The sequence below is a fragment of the Mixophyes fleayi genome, chromosome 2, assembly GCF_038048845.1.
Source record: "Mixophyes fleayi isolate aMixFle1 chromosome 2, aMixFle1.hap1, whole genome shotgun sequence".
Taxonomy (NCBI): Eukaryota; Metazoa; Chordata; class Amphibia; order Anura; family Limnodynastidae; genus Mixophyes; species Mixophyes fleayi.
This window is the reverse complement of record NC_134403.1, coordinates 80,929,590-80,950,344: the sequence shown is the minus strand read 5'-3', so window position 1 is coordinate 80,950,344 and position 20,755 is coordinate 80,929,590. Positions and strand designations below refer to the sequence as shown.

At 40.5% G+C, this 20,755-nt stretch overlaps 1 protein-coding gene across 2 annotated transcripts in view; it reads left to right on the top strand.

The window, feature by feature from the left end:
- The window catches only part of GLI1 (GLI family zinc finger 1), a 109,759-nt gene that overhangs the window by 47,238 nt on the left and 41,766 nt on the right, over nt 1-20,755 (top strand). The window contains exon 1 of one of the 2 annotated variants that reach the window (XM_075199380.1): nt 11,505-11,972. The exons of the other annotated variant lie outside the window; for it this stretch is intronic. The gene's annotated coding sequence lies outside the window, so the exon portion shown is untranslated. Of the gene's footprint in view, nt 1-11,504; nt 11,973-20,755 lie in introns of those variants that run through there. 2 annotated transcript variants of the gene reach the window in all.

The window sequence follows — 20,755 nt, the reverse complement described above, 5'->3', positions numbered from 1 at the left end:
ATACAGGGAGAACATCATCATCATCAACATTCATTTATATAGCGCCAGCAAATTCCGTAGCGCTTTACAATTGGGAACAAACATTAATAAAACAATACTGGGTAATACGGACAGAGAGGCAAGAGGGCCCTGCTAGCAAACTTACATGCATCGTTATCGATACAGTACCATACAATGAAACTGAAGGCCCGGCTAGATCTTATAATCAATAGATAATATGAAACACACCAGATACAATTTAAATGAGTATAATATTTAGCAAATGAATTGTAATAATTGTATAAATATTAGAGATGGGCGGGTCCGGTTCTCCGAGAACCGAACCCACCCGAACTTTGGGTATCCGAGTACCGAGCTGAGCAGCTCGGTACTCTCCCGCCCATTCCGAATCCAAATCGAGGCCGAACGTCATTGTGACGTCGTCGGATCTCGGGACTCGGTTCTCGCGATACTTCAACTTTATAAATACACGCCTCCACAGCAATCCATCGCCATTTGACAGAGGGAGAGAGCAGGGTGTAGTCATAGGCTAATTAGAGCAGGGACAGAGAATACCATATTGTTCTTGCAATTGCTCTAACCAAAATCGCTAGTGCAGAGAGGAGGATAGAGGTTTATTATTTTTTCTTCATATTTGGCACTCCCCAGCGCTTTTGGGGTGTCCCCCATAATTGTGCATTAATATTTCTGGCTGTCAAAAGTCATATCTGTCAGCAGTATCTACTCAATAATTTTTAGCACTCCTCAGTGTTTTTGGGGTGTCCTCCCTAATTGTGCATTAATATTTCTGGCTGTCAAAAGTCATATCTGTCAGCAGTATCTACTCAATAATTTTTAGCACTCCTCAGTGTTTTTGGGGTGTCCTCCCTAATTGTGCATTAATATTTCTGGCTGTCAAAAGTCATATCTGTCAGCAGTATCTACTCAATAATTTGTTGCACACCTCAGTGTTTTTGGGGTGTCCCCCATAATTGTGCATTAATATTTCTGGCTGTCAAAAGTCATATCTGTCAGCAGTATCTACTCAATAATTTTTAGCACTCCTCAGTGTTTTTGGGGTGTCCTCCCTAATTGTGCATTAATATTTCTGGCTGTCAAAAGTCATATCTGTCAGCAGTATCTACTCAATAATTTGTTGCACACCTCAGTGTTTTTGGGGTGTCCCCCATAATTGTGCATTAATATTTCTGGCTGTCAAAAGTCATATCTGTCAGCAGTATCTACTCAATAATTTTTAGCACTCCTCAGTGTTTTTGGGGTGTCCTCCCTAATTGTGCATTAATATTTCTGGCTGTCAAAAGTCATATCTGTCAGCAGTATCTACTCAATAATTTGTAGCACACCTCAGTGTTTTTGGGGTGTCCCCCATAATTGTGCATTAATATTTCTGGCTGTCAAAAGTCATATCTGTCAGCAGTATCTACTCAATAATTTTTAGCACTCCTCAGTGTTTTTGGGGTGTCCTCCCTAATTGTGCATTAATATTTCTGGCTGTCAAAAGTCATATCTGTCAGCAGTATCTACTCAATAATTTTTAGCACTCCTCAGTGTTTTTGGGGTGTCCTCCCTAATTGTGCATTAATATTTCTGGCTGTCAAAAGTCATATCTGTCAGCAGTATCTACTCAATAATTTTTAGCACTCCTCAGTGTTTTTGGGGTGTCCTCCCTAATTGTGCATTAATATTTCTGGCTGTCAAAAGTCATATCTGTCAGCAGTATCTACTCAATAATTTGTTGCACACCTCAGTGTTTTTGGGGTGTCCCCCATAATTGTGCATTAATATTTCTGGCTGTCAAAAGTCATATCTGTCAGCAGTATCTACTCAATAATTTTTAGCACTCCTCAGTGTTTTTGGGGTGTCCTCCCTAATTGTGCATTAATATTTCTGGCTGTCAAAAGTCATATCTGTCAGCAGTATCTACTCAATAATTTTTAGCACTCCTCAGTGTTTTTGGGGTGTCCTCCCTAATTGTGCATTAATATTTCTGGCTGTCAAAAGTCATATCTGTCAGCAGTATCTACTCAATAATTTTTAGCACTCCTCAGTGTTTTTGGGGTGTCCTCCCTAATTGTGCATTAATATTTCTGGCTGTCAAAAGTCATATCTGTCAGCAGTATCTACTCAATAATTTTTAGCACTCCTCAGTGTTTTTGGGGTGTCCTCCCTAATTGTGCATTAATATTTCTGGCTGTCAAAAGTCATATCTGTCAGCAGTATCTACTCAATAATTTTTAGCACTCCCCAGTGGTTTGCGCTCAGAATGGATTCAAAGCAGTCCACATATGATCTAAATGAGCAACCAGGTTCTGTCACCAGTCCTGATGTTAGTGTTCCCAGTACGTCATCTGGCCAAGGCGATGTCAAACAACAGAGTGTTTTCAAATTAGTGCAAAAAACAAAAACCAAAAAAAAATTTACTGTATTGAAGCGAAAAAGAAGTGTAACTGAGCAAAAGTTAAGTGACGATAAAAAAAAAATTGCAAGCATGCCATTCTACACACGCAGTGGCAAAGAGAGAATGAGGCCTTCACCTTTGGCTATTAGTGGCAGATCCCAAAAAGTTACCCAGGCTACAATTGGTGCACAACTACTGTTACGCGTCAAAGCTGAGCTGCAAGATACCAGTGAGGCATTACAGGAGAATATTTGCTCTGATTCACAAATGACAACAATCCCTGTGGAGAGTCCATCCAACAGTGGGATGTCTAATCGTGAGCATTCTGCTGATGTGTGCCTTAATAGCCCGAGTGTAGCCGGTGATACCCAAATTGAGGATGCCACTTTGGAATTAGAAGAGGATGAGGGGGAGATTTGTGTAGGCGACGAGGGCGCTAATGAGGATGTTGATGAGGATGAGGTTGTTTGTGTAAGTCCTGCACCAGTGGCAGCAGTTCTGGCACGTGACAAGAAAAAGGCCATTGTCATGCCTGGGCATAAAACAAAAAAATCCACTTCTTATGTGTGGAATTATTTCTACCCAAATCCAGACAACAATTGTATAGCCATTTGTAGTGTATGTGAAGCCACAGTCAGTCGAGGGAGGGACCTTAACCATCTTGGAACCTCGTCTATGTTACGCCATTTAACGAGAGTTCATGGCAAAGTGTTGGGAAAAGCTGAAAGTTCTTCCCAAAAAAATACAAGCACTCCCTCATCAGCTAAGACCCTCCGCTCACCGACATACCGACGGCTACAAAATACACCCACCACACCATCCTCATCAATATCCTCAGTAGCGCTCGGAGTTAGCCCGGCATCCCACTTAAGGCTGGATGACTCCGGCACTATTATTGATTCCTCTGAAGAAAGCGTTAGTCCTGCTGCTGCTGTTGCTGCTGCTGGGGGTGAATCGTCATCCCAGAGGCAGGTGAATAAAATGAGCAGTCCTACATTTCAGCAATTAACTGTGAAACAATCATTTGCGAGGGGAAGCAAATATGACAGCAGTCACCCAGTCGCCAAGCGAATCACAGACGCCATGGCTGCAATGTTAGTGTTAGATCTGCGTCCAATCTCCACAATAAACGCAGCTGGTTTTTCACAGTTAATTGAGGTTTTGTGTCCGCGTTACAGAATTCCATCGCGACACCATTTCTCCCGTAAAGCTATTCCACAACTATACCAAAAAGTGTGTAAAAATGTAGAGATTGCGCTGAAAAATGCCATTCTGCCCACTGTTCACTTAACCACAGATATGTGGACAAGTGGAAGTGGCCAAACCAAAGACTATATGACTGTGACAGCCCACTGGGTTGGTCATTCACCTTCACCAGCAGGAACAGCAGCAGCATGTACACCACTACGTAACATTTGTCACAGGCAGGCCACTCTTTGTATCACCGGCTTCACTAACAGGCATACGGCTGACAATTTGTTACGCAAACTGAGAGATGTGATTGATGCATGGCTTATACCACTCGGACTCTCCCCAGGGTATGTCATTTCAGATAACGCCAACAATATAGTGCGAGCATTACAGCTGGGTGATTTCCAACATATTCCCTGTTTTGCTCACACCATCAACTTGGTGGTGCAGAGCTTCCTACGAAATAACCGTGAGGTGCAGGAGATGCTTTCGGTGGCCCGTAAAATTTCAGGCCATTTCAGGCATTCAGCCACAGCATGTAGGAGATTACAGCAGCTCCAAGAGCAGTTTAACTTGCCCTGCCACCAACTTAAGCAAGAGGTGGTAACTCGGTGGAATTCCACCCTGTACATGCTTCAGAGGATGGAGGAACAGCGCAAAGCCATCCAAGCATATTGCACAAGTCATGACATTGGGAAAGGAGGGGGGATGTATTTCACTCTTGCACAGTGGGGAATCCTTTCAGTGCTGTGCAAGGTGCTGAAACCATTTGAAGTTGTGACATGTGAGGTCAGTGCAGACTCTGCTAGTTTGAGCCAAGTCATTCCTTTAATTAGACTATTGGAAAAGCAGCTTGAGAAAATGAAGGAGGAGCTGAAAGCAAGCAATTCAGCAAAGTATGTTGGCCTTGTCGATCAAGTACTTAATTCGCTTCACAATGATCCTCGAGTTATTAAGATCTTGAACTCGGATCAGTACGTTTTGGCCACTGTGCTTGATCCAAGGTTTAAAACCTACATTGAGTCTTTACTTGTAAATGAGCGAGATGTGAACTTTTGCAAGGAGCTATTGCTCAGCAAGTTGGCCGCTGAACTGGGCCTCGGCTTGACGACGTGTCCTCCTTCACTTTCTCAAGCTGTTGCTCGTAAAAAATTAAATTTCCAAAAAAGAAGCAGGGAAGACACAGGGGGCAGACGAGAACAATTTAACATCTGGGCTGGTTTGAAGGATTTTTCAAAAAAAAGTGTCACTTTGCCCATAAGTCCATCCAATATGAGTATAAACATGCAAAGGATGGTGGAGGATTACTTTCAAGAGGTAGTTGATATGGAAATGTCAGACAGTCCCTTTCCTTACTGGGAAGAAAAGCAGGCCATTTGGAAACCCATGTACAAACTTGCTTTGCAATACCTAAGCTGCCCACCCTCCAGTGTGTACTCTGAACGAGTGTTCAGCACAGCAGGGAACTTAGTCAGTGATCGCCGTAGAAGGTTACTTCCCAAAAATGTGGAGAAAATGATGTTTATAAAAATGAACTACATCTTCCACGAGGAAGGCCTTCACCATCCAAGACATCCAAGCACTGACTGTTCTCTAATGGCGGATTCAAGCGGCGATGAATTGATAGTCTGTGATGATGACGTACACACTGATGAGGGTGAGGATGAAGCTGAAGATGATGCCGATAACATCTTTTTAAAACTTTCTATGTAAGTGTAGGGTGCAATCTACCCCCAAAGAGGAAAGGGACTTGTGGCATTTCCATATCACATACCATCTTGAAAGGCTGCTGTTAGGGCAATTTATCCTTAAGGGTAGGGTGTCATAGACAGAGTGACCCTAAACTGGCTTTGTCCATTTTTCATAATATTGTACAGTCTATAATGGCTGAATTTTTTAGTATTTTATACAAGTGGAGGGGGGCCTAGAGAGACAGAGTGACCCCAAACTGTCTTTCTCCATGTCAATTAATATTGTACAGTCTATAATGGCTGAATTTTTTTGTATTTTATACAAGTGGAGGGGGGCCTTGAGAGACAGAAACCAAACTGGCTTTCTCCATGTCAATTAATATTGTACAGTCTATAATGGCTGAATTTTTTGGTATTTTATACAAGTGGAGGGGGGCCTAGAGAGACAGAAACCAAACTGGCTTTCTCCATGTCAATTAATATTGTACAGTCTATAATGGCTGAATTGTTTGGTATTTTATACAAGTGGAGGGGGGCCTAGAGAGACAGAGTGACCCCAAACTGTCTTTCTCCATGTCAATTAATATTGTACAGTCTATAATGGCTGAATTTTTTAGTATTTTATACAAGTGGAGGGGGGCCTTGAGAGACAGAAACCAAACTGGCTTTCTCCATGTCAATTAATATTGTACAGTCTATAATGGCTGAATTTTTTGGTATTTTATACAAGTGGAGGGGGGCCTAGAGAGACAGAAACCAAACTGGCTTTCTCCATGTCAATTAATATTGTACAGTCTATAATGGCTGAATTTTTTGGTATTTTATACAAGTGGAGGGGGGCCTTGAGAGACAGAAACCAAACTGGCTTTTTCCATTTCTTTACATATTTAACTATAAGTGTAGGGTGTAATATACATTCAAGACGATGGCTGCATTGCCAATATGCATAGATGGAGAGGAAGACAATCTGTTTTGTGTGTAGAATAGGCCTACCAACGAAGAATTAAACTGTTTTTTTGGATGATTTATTACCTCAACAATTAGATTACTTGTCTCTAAAACAGTTGGAGCACTAAATTGGGTTAATTTAGGCCCAAAAACATGGATTTTCCCAAAAAATAGCAAAACAAAACCAAACAAAACCAAAACCAAAACCAAAACACGCAATGGCGGTTTTGCAAAACCAAAACCAAAACCAAAACACGACGGTAATCCAGATCCAAAACCGAATCCAAAACCAAAACACGGGGGTCAGTGACCATCTCTAATAAATATCCCCTTCTCTGATGAAAAGCAAGCACGCTCTGTGGGACTAACAAGAGCTTACTCTTCTAATTAGCTGATAAAGACATTCGCACATGAATGGATTAGATCCAAGGGTATTTTGTCTGCATATAAACACAGGACATTTAAGGAATAAATTACAAAATGCAATACCTTACTAGGTATTAATTAATAAATACAATTCCACACACTATTGTCCTTGCTAAGGCTATTGGTAGGTGGATTTTGTTAGGTGTTACCGATAGTGACTGGTTCTCTGCTGGCTTATCTGTAATACCTTTATTTTAAAATTGTAAAAATGTTAAAAGACTTTTATTAAATGAAGCACCCCTGTTTCTATCCTTAATTAAAAGATAAACTTAATTTCCTGTGGTTTATATATTTTATTTACAGTCAGATGCGATATACATTCTAAATAAAATTGTGCAACAATGACATTTGCCATGGACTTAACGCTATAGGTAGTTCTATGTTAACATAATAAGGGCAGGACTAAAAACAGAATTCCTTTGTTTGCATTAGAATTAAAGGGGATGTGAACCATCAGAATTCTGTTGTTGGGCAAGATTTCTATATAACTTTAGTTGTGTGCATTATATACATCTGTTTCTACACAGCAGATCCATCATCAGATCTAAAGATAACAGCACACTCTGCAAGATCGTCAGTGACACTGGGTAATTGGACCAATGGTACAAACTGTTTATACCACAAGTAAAGCAATGCCCAATTAAATTCAATTGGGCCAATATTGAACATGTTGCTAAATGCAGTAGATGATTATCTCTGTCAGTCTGTGTTTGTGAGCATCTTGTGGCCATTCTAATAAGCCACCCGTGGTAAATAGGATTCCCTGCACTTTGCCAGAGCCTGGTGAAAGCTATTGGCAGCCATCACTGGCCCGGTGAATTTGTTACATAGGTCCCTTAAGCTGGGTACACACTACAGAGTTTTTGTCCAATAATTGGCTCAACCAGCCGACATACGACCACTAGTTCAATAGTCGGGTCAGTGTGTGCAGTGACACCATGGTCGAAAGTCTGCCCAAATGGGCGATTGTCGCCATATTTGGTTGGTCGTACCGTTAAATATTTTCGTTCCAATCTCGTTTCCGCTGTGTAGTGTGTATAAACTTCCGACCGATCCACGACAATCCTCCGATACTTCCTCATATACTTCCGAAATTGCAATTATTGCTCACGACAACATGGCTGTAAAAAGTCGCTAAAGGGATATCCGCTCTTCCCTTTATCGTCTAAAACAAGGCTAGTGTGTATGCAGTCCATGGACCGAGCGATCGGATCATCGACCGCATGTAAAATCGATTGGCATAAAAAGTTGGCTCTGTTAGACTGTTCAGGTTGTTAAGAGGTATTTGCTTGACACAAAACATACAATTAATTTTGTAGCCTTGTGCTATATACTACAGCACAAGAGGATACAGCTTTGTCACCAAGTGATAGGTGTGAAGTCTTTACAAAAGTGTCAGTAGGAAGTATAGATGCATTTATATGGTTAGTATGGACGGAAGGTGAAGTATCTCTGTAACAGGGAATAGTCACAAGGGATTCTTGAGCTTCCTTCATTGCAGAAAACGAAAACATTTAATTTACAAAAAAAAATTAATTGGACAGTAAAACGGAAGACTTGGCTCTGTCAGCCTGTTGCAAAGTTCTACAGAAAACTAAACTTCATTCTACTACTGTGGTTGTCACAGAGGTTTATATCCCTGTATTAAAAATGTTGAGCTCTTTATTCTGGTATTGCCCGTGATCTGCAGAAAAGAACGCTTTGATAAAAGTTTCCCAAAATGTCCATAATTATGTTTGTGTAGATGATTGGATACCATTGTGATTGCATTATCAAAAAGTATGTTATAAATACTTACCCAAATACAGCAGAGACAGACTTACCTGCATACATCAGTGATGTCACTAACTTCTAGTGCAGTGATAGGCTGAAAATACATTCAGCCACAAAGTAGCTACCTCTCTTTGTATAATAATTGCTAAATTTGCTAACAGACCTCCATAAAGTGCATGTTTTGCAGATCTCCTTCCAGCGCATTCGCATTAATTATAAGCAAAGTTGGATGGGTTGAAAAGAATGATTAATACACTTATAACATGGGATATACCGAGCGCAGACTAATTTCTTCTCACACTTATGCTCCTGCTCGCATATCTGCATTATTAGTGAGTGTATGGAGAACCACTGGTCTAATGAACAGAGATTAACAAGGAGACAGGCTTGGTTTTAGTAAATGTATTACTCATAAGGACTCATTAAAGGGCTGAGATAATATCAGAGTAACAGAAGTGCACTGCCAAGGACCACAGTTTGAGCTTGGAAGGTATAAATGATCAAATTGACATGTAAGAATTTGACAACATAGAGCTTTTCAGACTCATACCAGACAAGACTATTGAGTGTAAAGGGAAATAAGTCTCACCAATAAAATAGTTGAAGATTACAATTAGAAGTGTTACTCTGACAAACATACAACACCTAAAGTAAACTCCGAAAACCAAGTGGTAGGTTAAGCTAAAAATAAAGTATCATCTGTTTCCAAGTCACACCAGACAACTGTGGCTTGAAAACATACTTGTTAAGAATGCAAGAATAGCTTCACTTGAATAGAGCACAATTAGGGACATCAATTAAATTTAGCGCACAGGAAAAATATACTGTTCCCCTTAGCAACCAATCTGTCACTTGTTTTTATCTTCAGTATGTGCTAGAAAAATGACAGAATACTGGTTGGTAAGCAGTATAGCACATTTTTCCTGTGCACCAGTTGTAGTGCAGTAAACTCTGTACAAAGACCATAATCTACATATAGGACTGTAAGCTTGTGAACAGGGCCCTCTTACCCCTCTGTCAGTCTGTATTACCCAGTATTGTTTAATTACTATGTTTGTTCCCAATTGTAAAGCGTTACGGAATTTGCTGGCGCTATATAAATAATTGTTGATGATGATATAGGATGCTATTTATCAATAATAGGCAATATGGAAGATAAAAAAATCTTCTTTAGTCCCATTTAAAAAAGACAATTTTGCTGAACAACTGAGCGATGCTCAGATCCCTGGCATTACTGGAACTGGAAGCCCGGAAGTTGGTAAATAATATTTGTATTTACAAATTTCTTACGTTTCGCACATATTCTCTTTAAGTTTATTTTAAATAACAATTTCACTTGTTTTCTTGTCACACAATATGGGGTATATTTTAATGAGTATTCAATAAAGGTTATTATGTTTTAATTCATAATAATAATTTCTCATTGCATCCCCTTTTTCTCTGTTTCTTCTCCCTGTTGTGTGATCAGTTAGGTTGCCTAGGTAGCACCTCCCCCACCTCTGATTAAACAATAATGATCAACGCATATCTGGGGGAGTCTTGATAAAAAACAGAACATTCTAAAAATAATGAATATGGTATTTTAGCTGAATACACTGATGCAGAAACATTGAAAATTCCTGATGTTGCATTAGTGTGTACCAGCTGGGTGTAGCCACATATTCCAGTGTTTGTGTCTGTGCTGAGGTCGGTTAATCCAAACCAATGTTACTTGGTAAAGTACCAACTGAACCAACAGCTTTATATACAACAGGCTCTACATCAGAGTGTATCCTAAACCAACCAAAGGAATGTCTATCTTTACACATATTTTACTCCCATTCATTTTAGTAATGTGCATGGTCCCTATGACCTTGTAGAGTGCACATGTATAACCAAAGCATTAAAAATACTTTAACAGACAGGTTCAGGAGAAAAAAACTTCCGTCTCTATCAGGTGCTGTCTGGCAAATTTCAGCCCAGGGCTCGAGACTCGGCTCAGCAGCCTTTTAGGAACACTGTAAAGGGGAAAAATGCAGGTGGCCCAGTGACCCAGCCCAAGGGATTGGAACTATGGGACTGGAACGGACCGGGGCAGATCCCCCCCCCCACATGCCTCCCAGACTAGCCTGTCCCTGTCCCCCATCCTATATGAGTGAATGGCTGCAACTGCATCATTTAACATGTTCTCCTTCTTTTTAATATTTACATCAATACATGGAATTGCCATTGCTGGTAGTCACATAGCTCATGTAAATGCATACTTACCAACTTCCTGAAGTTGGCTTCCGGGAGCCTGCCGGGGGAGGTGGGCGTGATGGGGGGCGGGACTACAAAATTTGCATCATTTTGGACCCGCTCCCGTGACGTAATGACGTCATTTTACATCAGGGGTGGGGCCAAAAGCAGCGATTCCCGTTGAATTGCGGTGTTTTGGACCTAATTCTGCCCACTTCCTAGTGAAGTGTCCGATGTGGGAGATTGCCACACTCTCCCGGGAGTCCGTGAGACTCACGCGAAATGCGGGAGTCTCCCGGACATTCCGAGAGAGTTGGCAAGTATGGATAAATGTGTATATCTCTGTTTAATTAAGGTGCCTTATATTCCTCTGATGGTCTCACATTAAATACAGTACAACTGCAAGTGCATCCGTCACCATAAATTAAAGTGGAGCAGACACCTTCACATAATGGAGGCAACCATTTTGTGAGCTGAAACAATATGCATGAGAACATAGTCATAGTTACTATAAACATCTCTGAAACATGAGACACAAAATGGCTTCCACCACTGCTTGATGTCTGTATTGATGTCCACATATAATACACCCGTATTTTTTTATATTGACTGCTGTATAAAAATGAGTACAACTAGGGTGGCCTTTGAAATGTAAACGTAATGGTTAGAAATAGAATTTTACTTTTCCCTATAACGCTTACACTCTAAAAAGAGTGAACTTTTGCAGCAGCTATGACCACTCCTCTTTTGGCATATTTCACTTGTCATTATTATTCAACCCACGCCCGCTGCTTGCACAGGCCTGTGTTAAAAAAGCAGTCACAACGGTTTAGCTTTAAATCACACAGCTAATAAAACCGACCCTTAGCCCAGTACAATTACAAGGCACAGAAGAGCCTGACCATTGTCATGCAGAGGGCTGTTTGGCATGGTTATATGTCTGTGCAGAATGCTGGCCAGTGGGACAAAAAAGGGGGTATTCAAGACAACGCCAGGAAGATGGGGAGGAGAAAGTTGGAAGAAAAGAGTAAACAATTTACTCAATTACAAAACAAACTTTCTAAGTGGCCTTGCAAACCGCTTGGAGGATCTTGGAGTGTCTTGGGTTTAACTGTATGATTTTAAAGCTTTGGCTCTGTCGTCCTGACTTCTAAAGCGGCCATTCATTGGCACCCACTTTGCTGTTGAAAAGATTTGCTCTACAAATGTCCACAGGAAAATTTTAACCCTCGAATTCCACATATCGATGGAAATCTGTGATAAAGGTTAAGGCGGATTGTACGTTAATAATAGGTCATAATCCTCTATGAAGTTGCCACAATTTATTGGTAAGTAATTGGTTGATAAGACAATCTCTCATCCACATCTTCATACCATCAGCATATAGTAACTTGCTCATCTCAAGTTATAAGATTTGCTTCAAAATAATTGTTTGATTTGGTTTGGAATTTCTAGGGCAGTGCACAGTGTGTCAGAGTTGTACGAAACTATATACTTCCTATTTTATACCATCTGATAAAATAGCTCCAGGAATTGATTTCTCTAATAGCAAGTCAGATTGCCTATTGCCTATATTTTGACAATTCTTAATTTATTGCATAAACATATTCTACATTTACATACAAAGACATACATACAAATCACACTACAATGTCACATAGCACACAAGCACCTTCCACAAAACAACTGAACCACAAGAGCTGGTATTTCTTTTTTACTTGGCCAATATCTAATATATAAATGTCTAGTGGCGTGTGTTAGTCTGTCTGTGTGTGGAAAAAATAAAACCAAGCTGCAGCGCCACCTGCTGGGCAGAGTTATACACTGACCTACTACATTCTTAGTGTGTGTGGAAAAAAAAATTCAGAAAGGGCTGAAATTTGGTATACGAAGATGTTTTTAATTTGTTAATTTAATTTGTTAATTGTTAAAAGTGTTTCTAAAGATTTAAAAAAATATATATATATTTCTTGGAGGAGAAGTGACAGTTGGGAGTGGTTGGTTGTTGCCGGGGGTGACAGTGGGGAGTGGTTGGTGGTTGAGGCCTGGGCTATGGCCCAAATGCATGACAAGAACCTTTTTAACACCTTAAGTAGCTTGATTTGACTAGAATGCATGAGTATCATGCACGGGTTAACTTGTACTTTTATATTTTATTACTCTTTATTTATATGGCACTAAAATATTCACAGCACTTTGCAATCAGTGAATGTTTATTCCTTCACATCAGTGGAGCTGACAATTGAATTCTGCACTTCAGACACAAAAACACATGTTAGCAGCTAGACTAGACCTGTAGCTAAAGTACAAGGACCTTTGAGATGCCCAGAGCTTGGCTCGGACACTGCTGCGTGCACTTGAGATTGTCACGCTCACACTTACATTGATTACCAGCAAGTGCCCCATTCCTTCCCTAAAATCGTAGGTTGTAGTAAATGTCCGTTGCACTTGAAGATAAATTGGACATCAGAGCGTTCTGTGGTCTGGTTCGGGGCATGCGCAGAGGATTATACGTACAAAATCGCTATTTATATTCCTTAATGAATCAGGTCCATTATGTCCAATTTATTCAGATGCCAATTAAACTTCCAGCACATTGTTAGACTGTAGGAGGAAACCGGAGCACCCAGAGGAAACCCACAGGAACATGGGAAGAACATACAAACTCCACACAGATAGGACCTAATTCATTAAGGAATGTAAATACTGATATGTGTGTATTTCCCATGCTCAAAGATGGACTATACAACAGTGAATGTAAGTGTATGCAATTGATCTTTGAACGCAAAGGACACTTCCGACAGCCTACAATTTAAAGTGCGGAACGGGGGAAAGAAGAGGCGTATGTAGACAGTAAGGGCAAACCAAGGTCCAGTGCACGCACATCCGTCCGACTCAAGTTCTCAGCATCTTTCAGGAATGTTCATTTTTGGCCAAATTACTTGCACCAGCAGCAGGGCAGGTGTAAGTGCCAATTGATAGTGATGACGGTCACGTATGCATGTCAGAACATGGGTTTGCAATTGAGAGCAACTGTAAAAATTAATTCTATGCAAAGTAGGAATTAAGAACATCCTGATAAATATATTTCATGTAAAAAAAACACATTTTTTTCAATTAATTTTTATAAATGGTTATATTATTAACAGGTGTTAATGTATTTTTTTTTTTTTTTATCTGTGCGTTCTGATGGGATTTTATATATAAATATGCTTTGTGGGTATCCTGCAGTGAGTTGTGACTGTCTGCATTCGACAAGTGCCGTATAGGCAGAACGTACTTGCACCCATATTCAACTAGAAACGTATCTTCAGATCAGCTGGTACTTGAACACAGGCATACCTGCATGCCATTTACCAACTATAAATCTGCCATCACATTTTAAATTTACCTCATCATCATCATTTATTTATATAGCGCCAACATATTCCGTAGCGCTTTACAATTGGGGACAAACATAGTAAACTAATAAACAAACTGGGTAAAACAGGCATAGAGGTGAGAAGGCCCTGCTCGCAAGCTTACAATCTATCCTCCACCTCCAATGCAACATGGTTTTGCCAAAGAACAAAGTTACTAATTTTTGTTTTGCTTTACTGTCTTTAATGAGTCAGACCTATGGTGTCTAGGTTTAAAACGAACCTAAAGTCCCAGTAATGAGACAATAAAGCTAACACTGTGTATCTAGTATAACTTTACTGACAACTACATTCAGAGGCGGGCGGGGCCGGGGGGCCGCTCTGTCTGACAGCTATTTTGCCCCCCCCCCCTGCTGAATACAATATTTCCTAAATATTTCAAGTGGCCGCATCAGCGCGCAGGCGGCCGCATCACATGACACGCGATGCGGCCACGTCCCCCCGGGCTGAACTTTGCCAGCCCGCGCCGGACTACATTGTATGATTTCAAAACATAAAGCAGAACTTTCTGCACACACATCTGGAAAGTTAAGTGCACTACTGCAACAAGTATCAAATTGTTGTTAAGATTCACTGGTCGGGGGGGGGGGGGGGTGGATTACCAGTCAACAGTAATTAAACAAAAATACAGCTTCAGGTCAATAACCGATTGATAATCTAGCAGCAGTCAGAGATTTTATGGTTTCTCAGTCGCCCAGGCTAGAAGCCTATCCTCTGAGAAGCAAGGAACTCTCCTTTCTGTTCCTTTCCAGTCCCTTGTGCAGGAGTTGTGAATAGCAGAGTAGAGTCTCATAGGGGCTACATCCAGAAACAGCTGCAAACCCTGGGAGGAACTGACAGGAATGGAACGGTCCAAATGGCTGCGGCTAAAATCTGGAAAGGAGCAATGTGCCAGTGGAGCAGAAGTCTGCATCTCTTGTATATTTTATACACAATCATTTATCATGCATAAAAACCAGGAATACAGGAGAAAATATAAATAAATGTCTCTTCCAAGTTAGATGTTTCAAATGGTGACAATGAGTAGATCAATTTTTCTAATCCAGTCTGTACATTGCAGAATTTGTCCTTCTTGTTATATATCACTTCACACTGGAGTATATTAATTTTGTTATGAAATAATGAAGAAATAAGCACTCTGGGTTTTCATACTTTTTGAACTCATCACACAGTAGACCATCTGAATTTAAATAACAATATGGCAGCAGATTATTATTTTGATTCCTTGTAGGTCTCTGTAGAAACATGGGTGACTTCAGAATAATAAACACATGAACAAGTATGGGTTTGTCAAGCTTATAGGACTCAACAAAAATTAATGCATTTGATCTGGGAACAGTAAAAAAAATAAGGGTTATCCTTTTGGGCAGAATCTTGTTCTTTTTGTCTTAAAACAGGTGGCATGGGAGTGGATTGAAGTGTTTTATCCACTGTGGACTCTGCAGGAACTTCTTGATCTGGCTTCAAGCCAGTTTTGGTAACCTCTGTCCAAGCTCTGTGTTGGGGTGACCTTCCTGACATTCCCTGCTTTGGCAACCGTTAGTTGGGGTTCTGGATTGGAGCAAGGTCATACAAATACGCCTGCTACAATATACCTTATGCCTTCTCTGGTTGGACATATTTGTATTCATCTGCTATTTATGGCTGTCTTCATCTTTCTTCAGATGATAAAGCTTATTAGACTGGGCTTTATTATCTCATTTTAGTGGTCTTTTAGGTTGGATTTATATCAGATGAACAGGCATGGATTCGTTAATCTTCATAGCTGCTTCTCTCATTGGTTTCATTTTTGTGACTGTTTAAACCCTGCTTCCTATTGGCAAAGGCAATGAGGCTTTGTATTTCAATGTAGGTTGGGTAACTGAGAAAAAGAAGCCTGGAGTAGAACCAGGCACTTGATACACCACTGAATTCCTTAAATTAGGTTTCTCACTGACATGCACGGACTCAATAAATTGCAGCTCTGAGGTGCAGAATAAGTAGTCAGTAGGGGTCTGCTGGCTTGATATTCTTCCACAAGTTCTCCCGGACTGGGACTTGATGGATCTGCTGTGGCACTGAAGGTTCAGTGGTCGCTATCCTATCATCTGGACCTTTTGCATATGATTTTGACTTGAGTTTTGATGTGGGGTCTTTTTCTAGGAGGCTGGATAAATCATCCGGTTCACCAGAGCCTGTATCAGTTTTCCTAGTCCGGCTCTTCTCACTCCATTGCTGCGTGTCTGGATCCTGGAATGTTGGGGCCATATGTGGAAGAAAGGATAGGTACATGAAATATTAACAACAACAGCAATTAATGTACACTCTAGGCCTCCCTCCCAAAACCCAGCTCTTACATTAATTCAACAGCACCCACATTTAATGATTAGGCCTACGTACCTCAACCAGCCCACACATTAAATTAATAGCATTGACATTTATTAAATAGACTTAGCCAAACAATTAGTATTCCCATAATTGCGTCATTGATGCTCCCATCCTGCCCACTTCACTAGAAAGTGGGCAGGATGCAGGAGAATTGCCTGCTCTCCTGGGAGAATTGGCAAGTATGGTGTACATACTACTTAGTAATGTTATCCCTTATAATCAGAATTCAGTTATGGGGCAGCACGGTGGCTTAGTGGATAGTACTTCTGCCTCTCAGTACTGGGGTCATGAGTTCGATTCCGGACCATGGCCTTATTTGTGTGGAGTTTGTATGTTCTCCCCGTGCTTGTGTGGGTTTCCTCCAGGTGCTCTAGTTTCCTCCCACACTCCAAAAACATACTGGCAAGTTAATTGACTACTATCAAAATTGACCGTAGTCTTTGTGTGTATGTTAGGGGATTTAGACTGTAAGCTCCAATGGGGCAAGGACTGATGTGAATTCTCTGTACAGCGCTGCGGAATTAGTGGCGCTATATAAATAGCTGATTATGTCATTCATTAGGGTAACATGTTATGTATATGGGTTAATGCAGGTACATTTTAAGGGTTTTGTGCATATCCAAAATATTTCAAATGGAGGTTAATGGGTGACAAACTTTAAATGTGAGCTAACAGCTGCATTCCCTGGTGTGGGAAGTGATACTTCCTTTTAAATGATGTACAAATAAAGCTGTATACAGCTCTCTCTTCTAAATGATGAACATTTGCAATTCAAGGACGATGTACACATTCTGCATCACAAAGGCCCTACCTATCCAATCCTCTATACTGGGAATTATCTCCCACTTTCACTCTCACCATGTTCTTTCACTTTCATTCCTATTAAGCACTATGCAAATGTGAAGACATTCACATACCTCACCACATGTGGTAAACAGCAAATTGAATAGTATAGTCTGGCACATGTAAAGCATATTATAAGTGCACATTCCCCTTATTCTGTATTATATGTCCTACGTAAACAGGGTCTGATTACATGTTCAAGCTAATACCCTCATAGCGCCCCCTCGCATTCCACGCCAGGGTAATACGCGGTATATTGAAACACACGCATTCTTAAAGTAATATCCATCTTGCTTCCCCCACCAATGTATATGTTCCAATGTTTTAAAAACTTAGCTCCACTTAGTTTTTGAAAAGGGTCACGGACATCTTTTTCACTAATCTCAGAATTGTATAGCAGTACAAGCATTACTGAGGGTGAAGATGTGGAGTTGGAGGGGGTTTCACTGCTGCGCCTGTCACCATCCTTGTCTCTCTTACTCGGAATGGCCCATTGTCTTCAACCTTTGCCATGGGAATATTAATATTAAATCCCTACTCTTTCATGTTTTCTTTTTACTTTGGAGAACAACTATATGCTTATATTTTACAATGAATTGCAGCTTATGCCTTTTCCTGTCACAATTTCACCCTCCCTCCCCCCAAAAATTTTTTGTTTCTCCCTAAAATCCTTGTGCCCTAAACTGCAGCATAGTCAGGCTAGTGGATAATCAGGCCCTTTACATAAAGCACATCACACAAATGTATGTGTCCATCAATGCTGGCACTTAGCCTACAGTCTATGAGAAGATTTTATAAAAATTGCGCCTATTCATTAAGCTATTGTAGGTATACATACAGTCATATAATCTTACTGTTGCCCATTTGGATGGCCAAGTAACACTAACTCCATTAGCAACAAATAGCGGAGGTAATGTATTGAACTAGAAAATATCAAAAAACCAATGATCAGTGATATACACATAAGAATTATAATGGGGGAATTCAATTCAGCAAGAGATCCTGTAGGAGCCTTGTGCAATGACACTCCAAGGTGTTGTTCAGGTTTAAATCACTGCTCGTTTTTGCTCAACCTCATAGAGGTGCAAGCAACAAGGAACAGAATTTTCTCTACCATAATAACCAGTAGTGTCCTATGGGACCTCGCTCTGAATTGAATCCCCCCAAAATGTGGCAAAAATCACTGTCTGGTTAAGGGAAGAAAGGTGTAGTGTCTTGGTAGCTCAAAATCCTAAATTTGTCTAACAATATAAATGTATCAAACTGAAGAAAACACAAATTATGCTACAAATGATGTTGCAAATTTTTGTTATTATAAGAACATCATTATTATTATTATTATTATTATTATTATTATTAGTCATTACTTTTTATATTGCACCTATATATTATGCAGTACTTTACAAAGGATATTTAATCATTCAGTCCTTTCTCATTGGAGCTTACTGGCTAAAACATAAACACACCAGGGTTCAGTTTGTCAATTATCCTTCTTATTTTGTTTACTGTATGCACCAGTGCACTAATGAATATACCTGGATTTGCGGAAATTACATTCAGGCCCAGGTCTAGGGTGGAAGAATTGTGGGGGCAACAGGCTGCGAAGGATGAAGCAAATGAGGACTAAAGGAAGCAAACGTTTCAATCAGTGCCTAAGTGCATTGGTCATCTGGACAGCATCTGGGATCCAGTAATAACAACAAGAGGGAGGATGATCAAGGAGGTTCTGTATGCATAAACATATGCAGGCACTTGAATATAGCAAAGAGTTTGGAGCAGATGTAAAAGAAAGTTCCTTTCTCTGCTCATATTTAAAAAGTAATGTAAAAATGTATGAAAAACCTTGAGAAAAGAACATCAATGTGCAGCCCGTGTAACATGTCACTGTCTTTAATCCGCTGATAAGTTAATATACACAATAAAATGCAGCTCCCAAACCTCTAACTTCTAACCTTCAGCTCTACTCTTAATGTGTCTTTTAGTGGTTCAGCAGTTAATGTGTTAAGTGTCTCTACTCTACTATTCTAAACTATTCTATTATATTCAACTTTTATTTTCCTCCTTGCCCTAACCTTTCCCTCTCTCCGTATAAAGCTGCCCCTTTCTCCTCTAGTCTTATCCCCCATTCACAGATCAGAGTCACAATGGTACCAGACAAGCTCTGAAAAGGAGATATCACGCATAAAAATGCCCTAAAAAACGCTTTTATTTTGATCCTTTTCTCTCTCTCTCTCCTCTCTGCAGAGTGTGGCCCTTTTCCTCTCCCCCTTTCACTCTCCCACTACGTTTTATATTTCTTTTACGCTTTCTTTTTCCAGGCTTGCGGCAGGGGTGGGGTGGGGGAGGGAGGGCAGCCAGTGAATCATTGAGGTCTTGCAATGCCACACACAGACTCTCTCCCTTCCCCCATTTCACAGATTTTTCCAATTTGCCTTTACATGCAGCTGCAGCTCGCTGTGTGCTCGGAGATTAATTGGAGACAAATGTAATGAGATGGAGGTCGCCTTCCCAAAAACTAATGTTCATGTTTTTAAAAACGATGACATTCTTTTTTCACAAGTTTGATAAGCCCATTCGCTCATTGTCACCCATTTATAGAACTCTATAAGAATGTACACTGCATGGACAAAGGAAAGGTCATACTATATTCTTACCTACACTTATCCTAGTCTACTGCCACAGAAGTCAATGTCTGTGCTCTTTTATATTAAGACACTGCCTGTGTACATATAATGTAGCACATAATAAAGTTTGGCGATAAAGCAAGATAATATAATAAAGTTTTAAAACAATGGGATTTGGTAAAGGATTGAAGAGTATATCCACTATACATAGCAGAACATCAGCTGTATTCTGACAGTGTAACTTCTTATACCATCAGTAGAGTGATGCAGATTTTTTTATTCAGTATAAATGAACACTGAATAGGCCCTGGTTCTTATTTTTTGGTATATTGACAAATGTATAGTAGAACCTATCTTTTGTATCTCTAGATGGCGTTAGCAGGGCCCTCTTAGCAAAGCAGTGCACCGGGGCCCCTATATATATATAAAAAAAAATAAAAAATGATTATATATATGGGCCCTGCAGCCCAGGGGGCCCGTCAGAGGCAGCGAGAGAAAAAAGTTCCTGAAAAAAAGAAGAAGAAAATACTTACCTTGCTCTCAGCTGGCGATCCGGCTCCCTCCGTGGTCTCCTCCTCCGTGCTGCGCTCCGCAATGGATGTCGGGCAAGCGCAGCACGGAGGAGGAGACCATGGAGGGAGCCGGATCGCCAGCTGAGAGCAAGGTAAATATTTTCTTTTTTTTTTAGGAACTTTTTTCTCTCGCTGCCTCTGACGGGCCCCAAGTTGGCCTCCAGGAGATCCGGGGGGAGGTGGGCGTGTGGGGGCAGGGCTCGGTGAATAGTGACATTTGGCCCCACCTCTGAATTCTCTATCACAATTTCCAGCCCATAACAGCAGGGGGCGGGGCCACAATGAT